Source organism: Chiloscyllium plagiosum, unplaced genomic scaffold, assembly GCF_037043375.1.
Source record: "Chiloscyllium plagiosum isolate Xiang-an unplaced genomic scaffold, Cpla_swu_hap1 HiC_scaffold_11, whole genome shotgun sequence".
NCBI lineage: Eukaryota > Metazoa > Chordata > Chondrichthyes > Orectolobiformes > Hemiscylliidae > Chiloscyllium > Chiloscyllium plagiosum.
In genome coordinates, this window is record NW_028270149.1 from 71,055,759 (window position 1) to 71,078,847 (window position 23,089).

The window sequence follows — 23,089 nt, forward strand, 5'->3', positions numbered from 1 at the left end:
CATTTGGAGCGCTGCTCTTTCGTTAGATACCTAGACAAGCTACCTGATGAAGGAGCAGCTCTGCGAAAGCTTATATTTCCAAATAAACCTATTGGAGTATAACCTGATGTTGTGTGATTTATAATTTTGTCCACCCCGCCCTACACCGGCACCTCCATCGTATATAGGAAAGCTGAGGGAGCAAGGCACAGGTTCTATTGTTCTAACTCGTTGAATAGATTAGATTCCTTACAATGTAGAAACAGGCCCTTCGGCCCAACAAGTCCACACCGACCCTCCGAAGAGCAACTCACCCAGACCCATTCCCATACATTTACCCCTTCACCTAACACTACAGGCAATTTAGCATGGCCAATTCACCTAACCTGCACATTTTTGGACCGTGGGAGGAGACCGGAGCATCCCGAGGAAACCCACACAGACAGTGGGAGAATGTGCAAACTCCATACAGACAGTTACCCAAGGCAGGAACTGAACCCAGGTCTCTGGCGCTGTGAGGCAGCAGTGCTAACCACTGAGCCACCGTCCTGTCCTAAATAGTGCATTGGGAAATCAAGCCCTCTATGCCCAGAGTGACCACAAAATGTGAACATCTCAATATGCTTATGACTGACTACTACTCAGGAGAAAAAGCAAGTCACAACAATTTATTAAAATTACAATAAATAGCTTTTAATGTAACAAACTTAACTGTAACAAGAACAGTAAAATAAAAGAACTTCTCATGTACATACTGAAAACTTTTACCCTTTTTCAAACTCCCCCGATAGGAGGACATGGATTTTGAATTTTATATTAGTTCAGGGATTAAACAAAACGTTAGTGAAGACAGAGCAATATCAGGAATGGAGTGCAGGATAGGACATATAGTTGTGTTTTAGTCGAATTCAAGACTGAGACGGTTTCCAAGGAAAGCAGAAGTATCAATCTGGAGGAGTAAAGCTTTCAGCAGCAACAGGAGGTAGAAAAGAGTAGTGATGCAATGATGCAGTTCTGCACATGGGTGCTGTATTATCTCTCAGAGCTAGTATGCAGCATACCTTTAAAAGACATGGTCATGATAGATCTTGGCCTCTATTTTAACTGGGGACTAACTGAAGCATGACATGTTGCTGGAAGTGTTCTATTTTTGCCTCTAAACAAAATAGTTTTAGATATTGAGAAACCTCTGCCTAAGATGTACTGTATACATATCTGGGGCTGTAATAAAGAGCTATTAAATCTTTCAGTGCTAACTTTCCACATTATGAGAGCTAACAAGTGTTACCTTATCGGGTCTAAATACCATGCTGAAGGAAATATAGAAACAATCATCTGAGAGTTCAGACAGTTAGAGAGAAAGAAGTGTGCACGTGAGAAAAGCGTGCAACATGTTGTGAAGGTAAAGCTATGAAGCAGCAGGAAACAGAATTCAGTCCATTATAGCAGGTAAGAAACAGTGGATCCGCTACCAATCCCAGACATGTGGGTTTGCCCACAGAAATGTTCATAACACCCTGTTAAACTGAAGAAAAGCAAAATGCATTTCACAATATCCCCAGACCTTTCCCAGCGAATGAGGTTCTTTCTGAAGTGCAATCATATTTTACAAAGCAAAAATATGGAAGGTAATGTCTGAACAGCAAGTTTACATAAATAGCAACGTGGTAAAAGGCTGGATAATCTGTTTCAGTGAAGTTGGTCAAAGAATTAATATTGGTCAGAATTCCCTGGTCTTTGAATTATTCAATAAGATCTTTTCCATCTGACAACAAATAAAAACTTCATAGATTCATGGATTATTGTTACAGTGCAGAAAGAGGCCATTTGGCCCATTGTACCTGCAATTATATTACCTTATTCCAATCTCCTGTCTTGTCCCATATTACTGCACACCACTTCGATCCAAAAAAAACATCTAATGCCCTCTTAATTGCCTCAATCCAATTTTACCCCACCACATTTCCAAGCAGTGCATTCCATTTTCTAGCTTAGTTTAACACTTGATCCAAAAGACATTAGCTCCAACATTGTAATACTGAAAAAAATGATGCAATGAAGTATCAGCCCATATTGTGGACTCAAATGGTCATATTCAAGAATTGCTTCGAAAAGCAAATCTGTACCAAAAGTCGGTAACATGAACAGGATATTGGTTCTGGCTCCCCTTTAATTATTTTTGGGAAAAGAATTCTATTTTACACACACACACACAGTTTCTCATGTGCTTCTGCAGCTCTCTCATTCACACATACTCTCTCTCAAAGAGATGGGTTTTTTGGAGCAGCTTGAGGTACAGGCCCCTAGGGAACAGGCAATTCTGCATTTGATGATGTGTAATGAGGCAGACCTGATTTGGGAGATTATGGTGAAGGAGCCCCTTGGGGGCAACGACCATAGAATGGTAGAATTCACCCTGCAGTTTGAGGGGGAGAAGCTGGAGTCAGATGTAACAGTATTATAATTGAGTAAAGGTAACTACAAAGACTGAGGGAGGAGCTGGCCAGAGTTGATTGAAAAGAAGGTCTAGCAGGGAAGACGATGGAGCAGCAATGGCAGGAGTTTCTGGGGGTAATTCAGGAGGCACAGCAGAAATTCAACCCAAGGAATTTTAAAAAAATTAAAAGGGGGAGAATGAGGTAACCAAGGCTGACAAGGGAAGTCAGGGCAGTATAAAAGCAAAACAAAACACATACAATGTGGTGAAGATTACTGGGGAAGCCTTTAAAAACCAGCAGAGAGTAATTAAAAAAGCAATAAAGAGGAGAGAAGATGAAATATGAAGGTTGGATAGCTAGTAATACAAGTTTATTTTTAAAGATATCTAAAAAAGTAAGAGAGAGAGTCAAGAATTGACATTGGACTGCTGGGAAAGGAGGCTGGACAACAAAAAAATGACTGAAGTGAATAGATACTGTGCATCAGTTTTCACACCAGCAACATACCAGGACTTCAAGAGAATCGGGGGCAGAGATGAGTGTCTTGGGCATCACTAAAGATCCAAAGGTGGATAAATCACTGACTGGATGGACTATACCCTAGAGTGCTGAAGGAGATTGCAGAGGCATTGGTGGCAATATTTCAGGATTCACTGGAGTCAGGGAGAATCCCAGTGGACTGGAAGTTGGATAAACGTAACAACCGTGTTTAAGAGAGGGAAGCAGAAGACAGGAAACCTTAGGCTGGTTGTTGGTAAGATTTTGAAGCCTATTATTAAGGATGAGATTACAGAGCACTTGGAAGTGTGTTAAAACAGGGTGGAGTCAGCATGGCTTCGTCAAAGGGAGGTCATGCCTGACAATTCGGTTTGAATTCTTTGAGGAAAGAAGGAGCCAGTTAAACAAAAAAAAAATGGGGCTGTGAATGTGATCTATTTGGATTTCAGACTTTGACAAGTTGCTATACAAGCTGCTAAATAAAGATCAGAGCCCATGTCTCCAGGCAAGGTACTGACATGGATACAGGATTGGCCAACTGGCAGAAGGCAGAGAATAGAAATAAAAGGTGTCTTTTTCAGGATGTCAGCCGGTGAGTTCGTGGAGTTCTACAGGGATGTGTGTTGGGACCACAACTATTCAACATTATGTATTAGTGACAAGAAATTGACGGCATTATTGCCAAGTTTGCAGAAAACACAAATATAGGTGGAGGGACAGGTGGTGTTGAGGAAGCAAGGAGTTTGCACAAGGACTTGGACAGGCTAGGATATTGGGACAAGAGGTGGCAGATAAAATGCAATGTGGGGAAGTGTGAAGTCATGCACTTTGGTAGGAAGAATAGAGGCACAGACCATTTTCTAAATGGTGAAAGGCTCAAAGGAACTTAGGGGTCCTAGTTCAGGATTCTCTTAAGGTGAACATACAGGTCCAGTTGACAGTTAGGATGGCAAATGCTACGTTTAGCATTCATTTCAAGATGGCTAGAATACAAAAGCAGGGATGCACTGCTAAGGCTGTATAAGGGTCTGGTCAGAATGCATTTGCAATATTATGAGCAGTTTTAGGCTGCACATCTAAAGGGAGGGTGTGCTGGCATTGGAGAGTGTCCACAGCAGGTTGACAAGAATGAACCCAGGAGGACGGCTCGTCACTTGAGGAGTGATTGAAGACTCTTGGTCTGTACTTCATGGAGTTGAGAAGAACAGAGTCGGCAGTGGCCTCATTGAAACTTGCAGCATACTGAGCAGCTTGGAAAAAGTGGACACGGAAAAGATGTTTCTACTAGTAGGAGAGCCTAGGACCCAAAGGCATGGTCTCAAAAGGGAAGGGACAACACTTTAGAACTGAGATGAGGAGGAATTTCTTTAGCTAGAGGATGGTTAATCTGTGGAATTCATTGTCACAGAAGGTGTGCAAGCCAAGTCGCCAAGTGGTAAGGAGATCAAGGATTACAGGGAGAAGATAGGACATAGAGCTCGAGAAACATACCAGCCATGATCAAATGGCACAACAGTCTTTATGGGCTGAATGGCCAAATTCAGCTCCTGTATCTAAGGGTTGCCAAGTGGATGCACAATGACAGCCCTGGAATTTTCTCTCCTGTTATACAGGGAACCACAGAAACTCCACTTGAATTTATTGCAACCAATAGCCCCTCAGCGCAAAAAGGCAGCGAAAAATCAGCAAGCGAACCTGTGGGAAAATGCGAGTGGCATGGTGGCTCAGTGGTTAGTACCACTGCCTCACAGCACCAGGAACCTGGGTTCAATTCCAGCCTCATGTGACTGTCTATGTGGAGTTTGCTCATTCTCTGTGTCTGTGTGTGTGTGCGCGCGGGTGTGCGTGGGTTTCTTCTGGGCGCTCCGGTTTCCTCCTACAGTACAAGGATGTATAGGTTCGGTGGATTAGCCATAATGAATTGCCCATAGTGTTCAGGGATATGCACATTTAGAGAATTGGCTGTGGGAAAGGGCAAGGTTACAGAGGTAGGTTAGAGGGGTGGGTCTAGGTGGGAAGCTCTTTGGAGGATTAGGGTGGACTCGATGGGCTGAATGGCCTGCTTCCACACTGTAGGAATTGTATTATTTGGTTTAATTTGCTCACACCGGAAGTGGAATGAGCTCTGCAGACAAGCACAGAGCAGCCCCTTTGATTACTGCCACAACCAATCTGCCAGCCAGGTTCATGAGATTGTCGAGGGTTGCTGAAAATAAGCACTAGAAACCTAAAACAAAAACACACAAATGTCAAAGCTGCTGTGATGAAAGCAAGCAAAGTAATGAAGTGACAAAAACAGCAGTTGCAGAAATATTGCAAGGGATTAAAGGATTGACTTTGTGCTCACAGGTTAATAAATTCACAGCAGGAACAAAATAATTCAAATCTATATCCAGCGCATAAGAATGGATTTGCTGTGTTCATTTGTGAAGTGTGCATTCACAGTAACTGATAGCCAACACATTTAGCAGGGTTACCTGTATATGCCACAACTATGGTTAGGGACAACCCTGGGATGGAGGAGAGGAGACAACAGAATAGAGTTGTGCTTCTGTTGAATGTTTCTCTGGTTATACTTATCTAATATTTTGGAGCATAAATGGACAACTACTCCCCCAGGATTCACACATACCTGAGGCCACATAGATTTCAGAATATAATGTGATCCTGTGAGAAATGATCTTCACACTGGTAGCCTTACTCAATGCCAGGTCATTCATTTCTATTGGAGTAATAACAGAGTAATTTCCATTCAATCCCATTTTGTGAAATTGGCCAAGGGAATTGACTGATATCCCACTCTAATACAATAGATCCAGTTTCCTCACGCTTACTCTGTCCCACAGATTCTTTAAAGAGAAAAGCTTTCATTTAAGAAGTACTTTTCACACCAACACAATGTTGCAAAGTGTTTTGTGGCCAATTCATTATTTTTTTTTGAAATGTTGTAAGCAAACAACAGCCAACTGACACACAATAAACGAGATAAATGAGCAGATAAGAGTGTTTTGGTAATGTGTTGGCTGAAGGTTGGATTTTTGACAGGAAAAGTAATCTTAGTTCCATCTTCAGCAAAAATGTGATGATGACTGGTTCAAAACCAAGGTCATAGTAAGTGGTCCCGCAAAATGTTTTATTGGTATCTTACAAATTTTCATCTGAAATATTGTTTTTAGTTATGGTTCTTTCAATTTGGGTTAGAATGTGGCAGAATGTGTGTCTCTAAAATGTACAAGGTATAATCAACACAGACACGCTTACTACAGGAGAACATCGATTGGATAGCTCTCTCAAAGAGCTATCACAGACATAATAGGTTGAATGGTCTTCTCCTGTGCTGCATCACTCAATAATACATAAAGTCACAGTTAAATAAAGTTTTTGCTTTAAAACAAAAGCTGCCATTTTGTTTTGCATTGTAAAAGGTTGGCATCTGGTTAATATATACAGGCTGTCCCTGTTTACACTACTTAGAACATGGTTCCACCAGTGTAAACATGGAGCTAAAGCATAACAGTGACTATACCTCAAAAACAGGAATTTGTTTTGCTCCAAAATGCTTTGGGACTTCTGAGGTTCTCAACTTTTGTGATAACTAAAGAAATTTAGAGACATTATCTTGATGGGAAATCATTTACCTTAAAACTGAACATTTTCTACCTGTAACAATGCAGACAGACCTGCCATCTACTGTAATTGCAACAGTACATGCTGTTTATTATTTTTATTTACACCAAGTAGGAATGTTTGATCAGAAATAGTTCTTTTCAACCGCTTGAATTTGAAGAAGGTGTGATGATAATGGTACCTCTGCAAACTGAACCTTTCAGTGACTATAATCTCTCATTGTATTCAACGGGCAAGTGTTATATGGATACACAAAAAAAAGCACTATCTGTTTTTGTTTTAAAAAATCAGAAGTGGAGTTGTTTACTCTATGGGGAATGCAAAAAAAAAATGCCTTGGACCACCTGTGATACAGGTTCAAATTTCACCCTCTCAAGTTCCTGTTGTTCATTAATTTGGGAATCTGGGGTTGATAAAGAACAATCCAGCACCCAGTCCACACAATCCTCATGCCTGAATCAATCCCCAGGTATCAAATACATAATGTGATTGAACAAAGATGTCACTTACATTGCTGCTTCTCAGTGTTATCAATATTGGAAAGGAAAATCTGAATCTGAAGTGTTGTGTGCTACTTTATACCTACCCCAACATTAAAATTCTATTTCCAGCATTGAAAACTTACTCAGCAATCTGGCCAAGATTTTAACTCACTCAAAACCCATTCACTTAGAGTTAACATGTGCCATGTGCTTTTAAATCCAATCAAAAATTGAAAAGAAAGTGGATTATTTCAACTGTAAACGTCAGGTTATTGGGTTGCTAAGTTGCCGACTGAGCTAGCTTCAGACAGAAAGCAAGGATAATGGGCAGGTAATCAAATTGGCAGAGAAACAAAATATCATGGACACTGGAATTGTAAACTAAGAAAAAAAATGTTGGATCAGTGGATCAGGCAGCATTTGTGATAAAAAACAAGTGTCAACATCTCACGTTGATAACCTTTCAACAGGACTCAATGAGATGTTAACTCTTGCTCTCCCAGATGCTGCCTGATCTGCTGAGATTTTCCATTTTTAAAAAATCTTTAATTGGTAGGAAGAGATGAATGGTGTTGCATTATAGGGTTGGACATCCTGGAAATACCTCAAACATTTGCTTTGTTAATGATATGATGTAAAGCCACACAGCAACTTTACCAACATCACATACGTAGGTGACATTGTAAGCCGTGTAGATGGAAACATTAAATTACAAAACTTCTGATAGAATAAGCAAAACTGTGGCAAATGAACTTCAGTTCCGTAAGAATGTTAACTTCAGACTTTTAAAAGGAAATACTAGAGTAATGTATCAATGAAGGACAGCCAGAAATGGGAGGTTCAAAGAATCAGGGGAAAACCAATAGAACCTGTGAATGACACATACACTATATCTTTCAAAACTGAACTTTGATGTGACCAAGACGTTGACTTCCAAGTATTACTGCTTCCCCCTCCAGGATCTTGGGGTTCATGTAAACAACTGAAATGCCAGAAAAGTGCTCAAAGTGATCAAGATGTTGATGAAAGACTGCCCTTCATATCAGGAGTACCAGAACAGAAGAGAGTAGAATTTGTTTGTCAGTTATATAAACCCCTGGCTAGACCACAACTAGAGCATAGAGTGTATCTCCCTTGGCATTACACATTTGGAAGCATAGCTTGGCCTCGGAGGGTGTCCGAAATGTAGGCTCACTGGAATGATACCTGGAATTCAAGGTTACGTTACGCGGAGAGATTATACAAACTAGGGACATATTCCCTGAAATTTTAGATCAAATCACACCTTAACATCTTTCAATATTTGGAAAGTTAAGGAAAACAGATTGTTTCTCTCTATTTCCACCAGCCAGCTTTTGAGGACTAAAATTAGGAAATAATTCTTCACACAAAAGAAATTTGCTTCCACAACTAACAATGGACAGTAGATCAATTGTTAATTTTACAATCTGAGATTGATCAGCACATTTGTTAACATTTGTATTAAGGAAAATGGACTAAAGGCATATGGTTTCAGATCCCGCATCGGCCAAGATATAATTGAATGGTAAAACATGCTCAAAGGCTAAACAGTCTTTTGTTGTTCCATGCTCAAAGTATGTATAATGTCACTGCATGCAGGGATAAAGAATCTGTGAACAGCATGGGAAACTTTGCACAACGTTGCCTTCCAGACCTATCACAGCAGTCGTAATTCAAGTGGATCTATGTTGTGCAATTAAATAATGTCACATCTGGGAGTTTATAGCTGCAGAGCATTCAAATCCAATAGTTCACTTTATAAGGCAGAAGTATCCTTTGAACTGGAGACACAACCCGGAAATAATGCCAATGATACAAGCCTGGTTGTCCCTTACAGCACAGTATGCAATACTGTCAAGAAAATTGCTTTCCTAGAAAGAAAGACTTCTATCTATAAAACACTTCTCTTGACCTCAGGATCTCTTTGTTTACAGCAAGATAATTTGGAATGTAACGACTATGATGTTGCGGGAAATATAACAACCAGTTTGTGCAAAGCAGGATCCCACACTTAGAAATTTGATAATGACCAGATAACCTGTTTTAGGTGATGTTGCACCAGGGGTAAGTAGCATAAAGCATTATGAATCCTCGACATGAGTGTCATTGACCACTATACACACCATGTTATCCAACTCCAGTCTGGCATGAAATTGAAAGGCTTTCAGACAACAGAGTCTGCCAGTGCAGATGCGTTTTGTTAAAATTTGGAACTGGGGCACAGAAAGAAAGCGTTTTGGCACAAATACAGGAACTCATCTCCTCATGTGGGAGGAATATGACATGCCAGTAGGTCTTCAAAATTCAAGAAATTAGCAATAATAATTGGATTGCAGTAATTACAGAGCGGTCTCCTGTTATCTGTCACATGGAAGGTCATTACAAAAATTCATCTCAAAATTACCTTCTCCCAGTGGCTGTTGAGTTGTGCTCTCCATGCAGGTAGCATCCATCAAGAAGCACAGGGGACATAATCTTCACATCAAGGAATGTTCAAGGCAAGTGCAGAAAGCAGTAGCAATTTTTATATATGGTCTTCTACAACCTCACAAAGGCTTCAGTTGCCTCAGCATTATAGTCAAATGTAGCTATCCACAGAAATGTGTCACTATGTGCAACCTGGCATACAACAACATGCAAACCTTGATCACAGACCCAATGTGTCCGCAAACTGGGGTCAAGAAGATTTGTTGTCGTTCCAGTCATTGTCTCAAACTTTTTTACACAACACTCCACTCCATATCTATGAAGCTGGAATGGAGCTTCTGTACAAGACAAATGGGAAACTGCTCAACCTGCATTGCCTCCAGTACAGAACAAAGACCATACGAATCTCTATTATCAAGCTGTAGTGTACAGGTAACATTGCTGTGGCCACACACTCCACCAAGCCATCATCAACATTTTCACTGAGGTGTATGAGAAAATTGGCTAGAGATAAACCATTGGAAAACCTGGGTCAATTCTCATAACTTTCAATCACATTTCAGTGAGGGAAGACATTGATGATAACATTCAACATTATCTCCAGTGTGTCAGTGCAGCCTCTGACCATCTGAGGTTCAAAGACCTGAAATCCAGCATCAATTCTGCAATCTACATGGTCAGTAGTATTATTTGCCCTCCTATTTGTGTTGGAGGTGTGGCCAATGTATAGCAGACATCTCAAAACACTCAAGAAATATTGCCAATCATGCCTCCCACAGAACCAGCAAATCCAATGGAAGGGTTGGTACTCTAATATCAATGCCTTATGATGCCAAAACTCCCTAGTTACTGTCAATCATCTACATGCCTGACAAGATGTCCAAAGTGTTCACGAAGGTGTCACTAAGAGAAAACATTTCAAAGGATATGCCCAAAACACAATATCCCCATTCTCTTGCCCAAGACCATCCAAACTGGAGAAGAAGCATCCATGAAGATGCCCATCATTTTGAATATGTCTGACAGGCACTGGTGGAGGCCAAACACGAACGGTGGAAGGACTGGTGAAAACCCAAGCATGCCACCTACCCATTTCTTCAGATACCATCTACACTACCTGCGGCAGGGTGCACTCATCCAGCATTGGACTGCTTCATCACCTCAGGCCCACAACTCCAGACTGGAAGAAAGTCATCCTCGGTCTCAAAAGGACTGCAGAAGACCGTCAAGATCATTCAAGTCCTTCTGAATGATTGAATCTCTGAAGATGCAGCCCTCCCTCAGCATTGAGCTGTAATGTCAGCCAAAGGTTTTGTGCTCAAGTCTCTGATATGGAATTTGAATCCACAACTTTCTGACACAAGAAACAAGATCATTGTCAATGAACAAGGCTAATATCTTGCCAGTCTAAAAGTGCACTACATTAATAATTGAGTAACAGAGGTGGACTCCACTAGCTTCAACTCTCTTTAGCTGTCAATATACTACGTATATGCTATGCTTTAGAGTAGCAGCTCACAATGTCTCTCACACAACTAGCAATCAAAGTAAACTTTGCAATCTCACAAAGACTGGCAGCCCATTAGACATAAGTAAAAATGCACAATTTGCCCTGGTTGCTGGCCTTCGATATACCAACACAGCTTCAGAACTGGTGCAGAAAGCACATCTTATGGAACCAACAAGTTGATAGCACTAACATGTCAGAAAGGCCCATTTAAAAAGAGCTTTTGTGGGTTAGGCGGTCAAACTCAGATCAGGTTCACAAGTACAGGTGCACAAAATGCCATTCTTTTTCAATCCCTGTATCTATTTTGGAGCTTGTAGTCAATAAACCCACAAATTCAAACTCCAACTTTTAATGCAATTGAACTTCAACCCACTGCTTCCTTCATTTTCTCAAAAGGATCAGCCAATTACATCCAATTGATAAGTTACTTATAATTTGAAACATAAGCGAATTTATTCTATGTCAACTATGTTCGCTTTAGACTTCACAGAAAATTCAACAGAAAACTGGTAGATTGCTGCATATGCAATTACTCAGAAGTCACAGGCCAGTTTTTTGTCAGTTTGAAATAGTGAAGTGAGTGGGAGGGTAAGTGGGGCGGGGGAGAGAGCTAGAAATGGCAGATGCAAGCCAGAATTATGTACGACCCTGTATGAGTGTCCTAGTGGTTAGCATTCCAGTGGACAGAGCCATGGATATCTGCCAGCTAACGTAAATAGTGCAGATTGCATTGCATGGCGTCATCAGTACCAAGAAACCACATTCATTAAAATAAACAGCACAAGGTTACCATATGACAACCGAAACAAGAAACAACTTGCATTAATTTTACATCTTCAACGTAAAAAGACATCTCAAGGCACTTCATTGGAGCATTTCAAACTAAATTTAGCAAGTCACCAAAATCTGCAAAGAGGTAGGTTTTAAACAGCTTCGACATCAGGAGAAAGGTCTGGAACGAGAATTTCTGAGGCGAGGGTTGAGAAGGTTAGGCAAATGAAATGAAAGATGCACAAGAGGCCAGTGTCAGAAAAAGACTGAGTGAATTGTCAGCCTTTTTAGAAAAAGGGATGGGTAGTGACAAATTCATGGAGAAGCATGAAGGAGAACAAATAAGACTGGGTGTTAATATGAGCACAAGGATGGTGACGGTGATGAATGGATTTAATGCAAAGTAGAGTACAAACATTTTAACAATCAGTGAAACAGGAGCAGGAAGAGACCACATGACTAAGCCAGCCTGTCCTACCAGTCAATATGATCATGGCTGATCTTCCGGCCCAACTCCACATTCCTGCCTTTACCCCATATCCCTTAATTCCCAGAAAGACCAAACATCTGCTTGTCTATCTCAACATTGATTGTGTTCAATGATAGAGAATCCACAACCCCTCCAGATGATTCCAAACGTACATAATCCTCAGTGAAGAAATTCTTTGCAGTTCTACCCTGAAAAAATGACCTCTTTCCCTGAAACTGATCCCCTTTGTTCTAGATCCCCAATCATGTTTTAGATTCCCCAACCCCCTTGCATCCATCTTATCCAGCTCCTTCTGAGCTTTGTATGTTTCTGGAGGACAGATCAAATTACTCAACTCTTGACCATAAGACAACTCTTTCATCTCAGGGACCAACCTAGCAAACCTTTTGCTGTCAAGTATATCCTTCCTTAAAAAGAGGGGACCAACACTTTGCACAGTACATCAGTTTCAGTCTCACCAAACCTCTGCAAAATTGAATCAAAACTTAGTTCTTGTACTCCAGTCTCCTCATAATAAATGCCAACATGCCATTTGCTATCCAAATTGCTTGCCATACCTATATGTTAACTTTCTGATTTTCCTGTACAGGACAGACGTTCCTTTGAACACATTTCAAAAGTCCCTTTTTTTCTGTTTTAATAGCAAAAAATGAATAGCATCACACTCCCCCATCAGTCTGCAACCTGTCAATATCTATTTTCTCCTCAAAGCTTACATTTCCACTTGGCTTTCTATTATCAACAAACTTAGATACATTACTCTCAATCTCTTTGTTGAAGTCACTGAGTTGAAAAATTATATAACCAGTGTACCCTCGATCACTGCAGTTACCGTAGCAAATTGCAGTTATGATACATTTGCCTGTCAGTTACTGAAATGCACAATTAAAAACAAAACAAATGCACTTATATAATATCAGTAACTAAATGTGACTAAATTAAACCCCCCCCAATTCATGTCTTTCTCATTCCCATTCTACATAAATGAGCAGGCAAAACTTCAGATGATAAAGTCCCCTGATAAGCATTGTGCTGGAAAAGACTGCTTGCAGAGGTTAAACGTTACTGCAATGGAACAAGATCTGTTCCAAAATAAGTATTTTTAAATATTCCATACACAAACTAAAAGTGTTTATTTTAATAAATATTTCTCCCACCCCCACCCCCCTCCCCCATTACCCTGTCTCTCTTACAATATCGTCCTGCATTGGGTTAGCTCACCCAATACGTTAGTTGAAACACTAGTATTTGCCTCAGTATTATTCAAAGGAAAGAGAAAGCAACAGCTCGTGATCCCATTTACCTGACGTTCTATGATGTGATTGACAAAGCAAAGGGCACAATTAAGGCGTGGCCTAATCTTTACCTCAGGATGCAGATCTGATGGTTAGGATTAAGTATATGCAAGGTACACTTTCTCCCACCATACTCCAACAACATGCCTTATGCCAACCTCTGAATAAAATCACTGACTGCAATAGTTTGAACTTATCCATTTATCACATCAGCCTTGTAGCTAATTCAATTCTGAATATATGCAGACTAAACGTCCCCTTTGGAAATTACTAAATCGCTTTGAATAGAGTGCTTGTAAGGCACAAACATCTTGAATCTGGACGGATAAACCTTGATAATGAGCCAGGGCTGATCCACAATATCAATCAAATCTCAGCCCGAAAATCTAAAAATTACTCTCAGCTAAAAACTTACATTTATATATGACTCTAGCCATAGTAAAATAGACTAAGACACTTTGCGGTTCAAAAGGTTTTTGATATTTAGTCAATCTTTATCGTTCTGGCTTAGTCTGGCTAGTTAGTCCTGCTTAAGGGGTATCTAATTCACCCCCATATTCACCATTTTGAGACATAAAATGACAGGTTTAGCTGTTACAGGGATCTCAAGTACAGCTCTCTCCAAACTTCAGGAGCATAATATGATAAGTTTTAATCTGCAACTTGAGAGGGAGAAGGCAGAATTGGGAGTGTCAGTATTGCAGGTGAACAAAGGGAACTATGGAGCTATGAGGGAGGAGCTGGCCAAAGTTCAATGGTTCAATCCCCTAGCAGGGATGGCAGTGGAACAACAATGGCAGGTGTTTCTGGATATAATGCAGAAGGTGCAGGATCAGTTCATTCCAAAGAGGAAGAAAGATCCTAAGGGGAGGCAGGTGTGGCCGTGGCTGACGAGGGAAGTTGAGGACTGTAAAAAAGATAAAAGAGAAGTATAACATAGCAAAGATGAGTGAGAATCCGGAGGACTGGGAAACTTTTAAAGAGCAACAGAGGAAAACTAAAAAGGCACTACGCAGAGAAAAAATGAGGTACGAAAGCAAACTGGCCAAAAGTATAAAGGAGGATAGTAAAAGCTTCTTTAGGTATGTGAAAAGAAAAAAAAGTTAAGACTAAAATTGGGCCCTTGAAGACAGAAACGGGTGAATTTATTATAGGGAACAAGGAAATGGCAGAAGAGTTGAAGAGATATTTTGGATCTATCTTCACTGGGGAAGACACAAGCAATTTCCCAGATGTAATAGTGGCTGAAGGACCTAAGGTAATGGGTCAACTGAAGGGAATTTATATTAGGCAGGAAATGGTGTTGGATAGACTGTTAGGTCTGAAGGCTGATACGTCCCTCAGACCTGATGGTCTGCATCCCAGGGTACTTAAGGAGGTGGACGCATTGGTAATCATTTTCCAATGTTGTATCCATTCAGGATCAGTTCCTGCAGATTGGAGGGTGGCTAATGTTGTCCCACTTTCCAAGAAGGGAGGAAGAGACAAAACAGGGAATTATAGACCAGTTAGTCTGACATCAGTGGTGGGAAAGATGCTGGAGTCAATTATAAAAGATGAAATTATGACTCATTTGGATAGCAGTAACACAATAGGTCAGAGTCAGCATGGATTTACGAAGAGGAAATCATGCTTGACTAATCTTCTGGAATTTTTTGAGGATGTAACTATAAAAAGATAAACAAGGGACAGCCCTTGGATGTAGTGTACCTAGACTTTCAGAAAGCCTTTGATGAGGTCCCACATAGGAGATTAGTGAGCAAAATTAGGGCACATGGTATTGGGGACAAGGTACTGACTTGGATTGAAAATTGGCTGACTGACAGGAAGCAAAGAGTAGTGGTAAACGGGTCCCTTGTGGAATGGCAGGTGGTGACCAGTGGGGTACCCTAATATTCGGTGCTGGGACCGCAGCTGTTTACAATATACATCAATGATATAGATGTGGACATTAAAAATAATATTAGCAAATTTACTGATGACACAGCTGTGTGGCAGGGTGAAATGTGAGAAGGATACTATGAGAATACAGGGTGGCTTGGACAGGCTAGGTGAGTGGATAGATACATGGCAGATGCAGTTTAATGTGGATAAATGCCACTTTGGTAGCAAGGACAGGGAGGCAGGTTACTATCTAAATGGAGCTTAAAAATGTGTTGCTGGAAAAGCGCAGCAGGTCAGGCAGCATCAAAGAAGGAGAAAGAGATTCTCCTTCTCCTTTGATGCTGCCTGACCTGCTGCGCTTTTCCAGCAACACATTTTAAGCTCTGATCTCCAGCATCTGTAATCCTCACTTTCTCCTACTATCTAAATGGAGTCAAGTTAGGTAAAGGGGAAGTACAACAGGATCTAGGTGTTCCTGTACATCAGTCAATGAAAACAAGCATGCAGGTATAGCAGGCAGTGAAGAAAGCTAATGGCATGATGGCCTTCATAACAAGAGGAATGGAGTATAGGAGCAAAGAGGTCCTTCTACAGCTGTACAGGGCCCTGGTGAGACCACACCTGGAATATTGTGTGCAGTTTTGGTCTCCAAATTTGAGGAAAGACATTCTGGCTATTGAGGGAGTGCAGTGTAGGTTCACGAGGTCAATTCCCGGAATGGCGGACTATCATATGTTGAAAGATTGGAGCGACTGGGCTTGTATACACTTGAGTTTAGAAGATGAGAGGGGATCTGATTGAGACATATAAAGTTATTAAAGGATTGGACACTCTGGAGGCAGGAAACATGTTTCCGCTGATGTGTGAGTCCAGAACCAGAGGACACAGTTTAAAAATAAGGGGCAGGCTATTTAGAACAGAGTTGAGGAGAAACTTCTTCACCCAGAGAGTGATGGATATATGGAATGCTCTACCCCACAAGGCAGTGGAGGCCAAGTCTCTGGATACTTTCAAGAAAGAGATGGATAGAGCTCTTAAAGATAGTGGAATCAAGGGTTATGGGGATAAGGCAGGAACAGGATACTGATTCTGGATGATCAGCCATGATTATAATGAATGGTGGTGCTGGTTCGAAGGGCCAAATGGCCTATTCCTGCACCTATTGTCTATTATCTCCCCATTGGTTAGATTAATTCCCTTAATAGATAAGAAAAGAAATTAACCAGTATAACAAGCTGACTTAATAGGGAAGAAAGATAATTCCTGCCCAGGATTAACTTGCTGAAGCTATTGCATGGAATGAAACATGCACAGCTGCTAGTTTAAAATGTAGATGAAAGTATAAATCAAGCCGAAACGAGAGGGGAGTCCATTGCTCTCCTCATCTATTTGAACTGTCTTAATACTCTGACATTTTCAAAACAGTACGACCTGAAAACCAAACAATAATTTGTCTCACCCTTCAGTCCAAGGGCATGGTAAGTATTTTGTACAGTGATATCATGGAAAAATTGCATTTCAATTTGACTCTGCTGGTGACACACTCATCTCAGAAGAAGGGTCAAAGGTTAAAGTCCCACTCCATACATAATCTCAGATATTAGTACAAAAAAAAACAAATTGGACATACAGCACTTAGAACCTGTTATGTGGTGTCCTGCATGACTTTCTCAGTATCTATCAGCTATGCTCAGTTTGAAGCACTTGTGCCTCAGAGTGAGAAAAGGATGGATGTGTGTTGGCAAGTTCCAGTCCAGGGATTTGACCACAAAATCCAGGCTAACAACATGGAGTTGATTGTGTTGCTCGAAAAGCACAGCAGGTCAGGCAGCATCAGGAATGATGAAGGGCTCCGGCCCAAAACGTCGATTTTCATGCTCCTTGGATGCTGCCTGACCTGCTGTGCTTTTCCAGTAACACACTCTCAACTCTGATCTCCAGCATCTCCAGACCTCACCGTCTCCTAACAACATGCAGTACTAACTGAATGCTACCCTGTCAGTGTTGCTGTTTCTTGGGCGATGTGTTAAATAGAGGCCCTGCCTAGTCTCCTGTGCAAAATAAAACATCCCAATCAACTATGTAAGAACAGTAGAAGATGCCCCTCGTGTCTTGGCAACATTGTATCCCTCAAATTAACATCACAGATAGATTATTGATAGATTGATGTTTGTGGAGGCGTGATCTGCATAAAATTAGCTGTACTTAGATTACAACAATGACTACACTTGAACAACTTCATGGATTGTAAAATGGATGTTGAGCTTTTAAGAAGCACAGTATAAATGCAACCAGGTCATGTGTTCTCTGGCTTACTCCCACTCCTCAAGATCCTCACATTTCTTGCCACCCCAATAAATGTCTGTGTTAAAACATAAAACAAAGTCTTCAGCTGTTGCATGGGAAAGACAGATCTCACACTCACTGCTCTTTCAGAACTTCAAAAGCCAGGCAATATACCGAACAGCTCAGAATACCACAGCACAACATGGAGAGGAGCACACATTTAATTTTGAGGGGAAAAAAGTTTAATTCTGTACCCTACAATTTGGATTTCAATTCCTCCAACCATGTTGCAATTTTGCTGCCAGTCTAACGTTTTCTTGTGATTTTTTAAAACAACAAATAGACTCGCAAATCTGAGATTCCCCGTATCCCAAAACACCAGCTAGCTCAGATCATCAGAAGACCAATGGAATTTTATAGATGACTATGAAATCAATCTTAGGTATTCTAAACAGTGAACATGAAAACAGGAGAAGGATTCTCTCTTTTCCCCCACCCCGGCCCCCGGCCCCAAATTATTTTATGAAATTCATAATGTTTATTCTACTTCAAGACAAAATGTACAACAGAGTACCACTGGGTGGCTTCCTAAATTAGTATTTCCCAGCTACCTAACTACAGAAACGTTTTCCCAAAGTATCAATGCCCAGCCACTAGTTCACCAGGCCCCCTTAATCCTCCCAGAACTTCGTTTATAATTGTTCTGCTTTATATATTTTTAAGAAAAACTATGAAATAGTTGTATTCACTGATGTATGTTTAAATGCTCCCATTGATCAAGTTACTGGGTTGAAGCATTCAGTTTCCTTACAGCCTTGAACATCTTGGATTGTCGCCAGCTACAATGACTTTTTGATCGCAGCAGTACATCACAGGGAATGTGTGTAAGCACAAATGAAGCAAACAATGATGAAGATTACCTTCTGGTGATGTGATTACATCTCTGCGTTTACAGCCTCATATTTTACCCAAAAGACTAAACGGCTCCCAACCGGTAAAGTTGGTTGGGAGGGAATAGCTCCATTCCCGAAGTGTCATTAACTGTTTACACGGTCGCTTCGAACCCACTGGTACACCCAGACTTACCACACTCAATGATTTAATCCACCCAACTTTGAAACAACTTGCTGCAAATGTGTACGGTCACTGAAACGTTTTAAGAAAACGTGCGTGAGCTCAGCAAATCCTGGAGTCACGGAGCATGCAATCATTGAACATGATGCCAGTAATCAAACTTATTTATCTGACGGGACTGTTTCCTTTTGCAACTAAGTTTCACCCTAAACAATAAGAAAAAGTTAGGAAACTCACTCTGAGCTTGTTTAGTTTTACTCACAATGGGAGGACCGTGGATAGGTCAGTGCTGATGACTGCAGGATAGCCTCCACACTCGGTCTCAATCCCCAGCGACACTCCTGAAAGTTTGGGGATTTCCTAACTCGTTTCTCGTCCTTTCCATTGGCTCCGGGCGAATCACATTTTTCCATAACACTGTGGCCAATTTCTACAACAAGGGACGGTCTCCAAGCTTCACACGGGATGAACATTAACAGCATTTGAGTGGCGCCAGAAGGGTTTATTATCCACAAAAACAACACACACGTCGGTTTTGCATATTCTAAAAACTTCCAGTCGGGCTTAGATATAAAATGCGTTTCATTTTTTTGTCAAAAATCTATTTTCGAAGATAAAGCAGTTATCCAAAAAAAATGCTCACCTTAGTGACATTATAACACCCAAGGGATAGAAATATATAGAGATGCGGCGGAGTTGGTATCTATTAACAAGGAAAAACTGGGAGCGGAGAAAATGGAAAAGTCGAGTAGTGCAAATAATTAGTGGATTAAGGTGACTTTGACAACAAAAGTAGAGTTTGCAACTGGGGTGAACTTGCTCTGACAAAGCGGGATTTCGAAATTAATTTCACTTTAGATAATAACTGAATAGTGCGGAATAACTGTGCAGGATGTCAGGAAGGAATTGGACTGTGATGAAAGTCGACTTCATACGCGTTGGCAGGATTGTATTTGATGGATTTAAGTTCTATGTTCATTGACTGGGCATTGTCCCAGTCTGTGGAAGAATACCCCACATCGACAGAAACATTTAAATATTTATGAGTTTAAATTCCTAACAGAAATGCTTGTATTCATCTGACGGACTTGTTTGCAATAGAAGCAATATCAAACTCTTTTTTTAAAAAAAAAATGGTCCTCGTGATTTACATTTGATGTCCGGGCGGTATGAAAAGTGCATTTGGAGACAGTCCCTGGGATTAGGGAACTGCTCCTTCTTTCCCAGAAGTGACCCTCGCTCCCAAAAAAAAGTCCCTGAATTCTCGACATTAGACATCATGTGGGGTGGGGGAGTCAAAAGGTAGATAGAGAACCCCCCGGGGGAAGGTGGGGGGCGTCACCCATTGTCCCTTTACGCTACAGGACCGGAGTTGGAGAGGATTCCCAGGGTCATTTCGAGTCAAAATGCCCAATCTTAGCCAAACCCAGTCACCAAGCAGCCCCGGCTAAGGGAGCCTTGTGCCCAGTCTGCAGCTCATTCTCACCCACCATCGTCGGCTACGCGTGGGGGATCGCTCGCACATTTGTTTGATCGGTTTACCGTAAAAGAATAAAGTTGCACGTGCAAAACAAAAAAAAATTGCTCATTCCCATACCGGGAGTCGAACCCGGGCCGCCTGGGTGAAAACCAGGAATCCTAACCGCTAGACCATATGGGAGGAGTTGAAAACAACTGCTTCTGAGCCGAATTTAAGTGTGTCATCAGGTCGTCACTGAGTTATAATTACGTGTTGTTTATACGATGCGTATTGGTTTAACTACAGTCAGCTGTTTCATGCAAAGAATTGATGCAGGTTTATTCCTACCATTGGGTTACTACTGAGTAAGCTAGACTCAGAGGACTAATCCTGGGCTAGCTAGAGTCAGAGACTAATATATACTGGGCTAGCTACACAGGATTAATACTGGGAACACTGCAGAGAGAGAAAAACTGCAGATGCTGGATTCCAATGTAGATAAGCACAAGGCTTAAAGATCACCCAAGCCAGACAGCATCAGCAAGTAGAGAAGTCAACGTTTGGGTTCTGAAGGGTGACACACGAAACGTCGACTTTTCCACTTCTTGATGCTGCCTGGCTTGCCGAGGACAGACAAGTGGGCACAGGAGCAGGACACTGTGTTAAAATGACTACAGGAAGGTCAGGGTACTGCGTGCACACTGACCAAAGGTGTTCCACAAAACAGTGACCTAGTCTGCATTTGGTATCTTCAGTGTAGAGTAGGCCACATCGGGTGCAGCGAATACAATATACAAGGTTGGAGGAGGTCAAGGTGAAATGCTGCTTCACCTGGAAAGACTGTTTTGGGCCCTTAGATGGGCATGAGGCAGTGTTCCAGTGAACAACAGTGCAAACTAGAAGAACGCCATCTCACCTTCAGACTAGTCACTTTACAGCCTCTGGACTTGAGTTCAACACCTTTAAGTTGTGAACCATTTCTTTCCTTTCTTTTAGCTTGTTATCACGTCCTCCCCTCCCCCATCCCACTTACTGTCCTTTTAAACCTGGCAGGAGACACACCATTGTTCTACCATTCTCACATTCCGATGTAAACTACTATTCATCAACACCCTACACCCACTATCCCCACCATAACAACCACCCACCCCGAAATATAGCTTAAATGCTATCCCTCCACACTTCACTTCAGCTCTGATGAAGATTCATCTAGACTCAAAATGTTAACTTGCTGTCTCTCCACAGATGCTGCCTGACCTGCTGAGATCTCTAGCATTTGTTGTCTGCAGTACAGATTCTAGCATCAGCAGTAATTTGTTCCTACAAAGTAGATAACAGTCTGGCTAAGAGGATGAATAGCTGTTAATGGAAACTGTTAGTGGACATGGGAGAGTGCCCAGCCCCCTACCCCACACATCAGGCATTGTTATCACATAGTCTGCCATTACACACTATCTATTGTTAGCCACTAACAGTCTCCATTAACATTTTTCCACCCTCATAGCCAGATCATTACCTACTTTGTCTGTGGAACTGTTCTTCTCTCTCTTTGGGCTCCTCCTTACCCCCCCACCCATTCTGTCTAATGCAGGAAAACTGTCATTTTCCAGCTACCATCAGTTCTGAGGAAGGGTCACTGGACACAAAATGTTAACTTTGATTTCCCTGCACAGATGCTACCAGACCTGCTGAGCTTTTGCAGCAACTTCTGTTTTTGTTTCTGATTTACAGCATCCGCAGGTCTTTCAGTTTTGTATAGAGACATTTTTCATGGAGCAGAGGATGTTGAGGTCTTATAGAGGTTTGTAAAATCATAAGGTGAATGGCAAAGATCTTTTCCTTAAGATGGGGGAGTTCAAAACTGGAGGGTATGTTTTTAAGGTGAAAGGAGCAACATTTAAAAAAACTTTAAGGGCAACGTTTTTACAGAGTGGTTAGTGTGTGGAATAAACTGTCAGAGGAAGTGGTGGATGTGGATACGTTACAACATTTAAAAGACCTTTGGATAAATACATGAATAGGAAAAGCTAGGAGGGATATGGGCCAAATGCAAGTGGGTAGGATTAGTTTAGTTTAGTTTGGGAACATAGTCGTTGTGGACTGGTTGGGCCGAAGGGTTCTGTTTCCATGCTGTAAAATTCCATGACTGTATAACTCCAGTCAGAGAATTAGTACTGGGCTGACAATTCCTGATGAAGGGCTTTTGCCCGAAACGTCGATTTTGCTGCTCCTTGGCTGCTGCCTGAACTGCTGTGCTCTTCCAGCACCACTAATCCAGAATTAGAGGATTAATGCCCAGTTAACTAGGGGCGGCATGATGGCTCAGTGGTTAGCACTGCAGCCTTGCAGCATTCGGGATTACATTCCCTACAGTGTGAAAACAGGCCCTTCGGCCCAACAAGTCCACACCAACCCTCTGAAGAGTAACCCACCCAGACTCATTTCACTCTGACTAGTGTATCTAATACTATGAGCAATTTAGAATGGCCAGGTCACCTGACCTACACATCTTTGGACTGTGGGAGAAAACCAGAGCACCCGGAGGACACCCATGCAGACACGGGGAGAATGTGCAAACTCCTGAGTTTGGTTCCATGCATGGGACACTGTGTGGAGTTTAGAGATGAGAGTGTGGTGCTGGAAAAGCACAGCAGGTCAGGCAGCATCCAAGGAGCATGAAAATTCGATGTTTCAGGCAAAAGTCCTTCATCAGGAATGAGATTGGATATTGCCTGACTTGCTGTACTTTTCCAGCACCACACTCTCAACTCTAATCACCAGCATCTGCAGTCCTCACTTTCACCACTGTGTGGAGTTTGCACATTCTCCCTATGTCTGTGTGGGTTTC

The 23,089-nt window shown here is 41.5% G+C and overlaps 1 protein-coding gene and 1 non-coding gene across 3 annotated transcripts in view; both read right to left on the reverse strand.

Moving 5' to 3' along the window:
- elf1 (E74-like ETS transcription factor 1) overlaps positions 1-19,169 on the reverse strand; it is a 275,549-nt gene extending 256,380 nt beyond the window's left edge. Inside the window, exon 1 of one of the 2 annotated variants that reach the window (XM_043704487.2) lies at positions 19,045-19,169. The gene's annotated coding sequence lies outside the window, so the exon portion shown is untranslated. Of the gene's footprint in view, positions 1-19,019 lie in introns of both variants that reach the window. The other variant, XM_087992153.1, reaches the window with a different exon arrangement.
- A 1,201-nt stretch (positions 19,170-20,370) lies between these two features.
- trnae-uuc (transfer RNA glutamic acid (anticodon UUC)) lies at positions 20,371-20,442 on the reverse strand. The gene has a single exon. It is a non-coding gene; the product is annotated as a tRNA-Glu (tRNA).
- Positions 20,443-23,089: the final 2,647 nt, after the last annotated feature.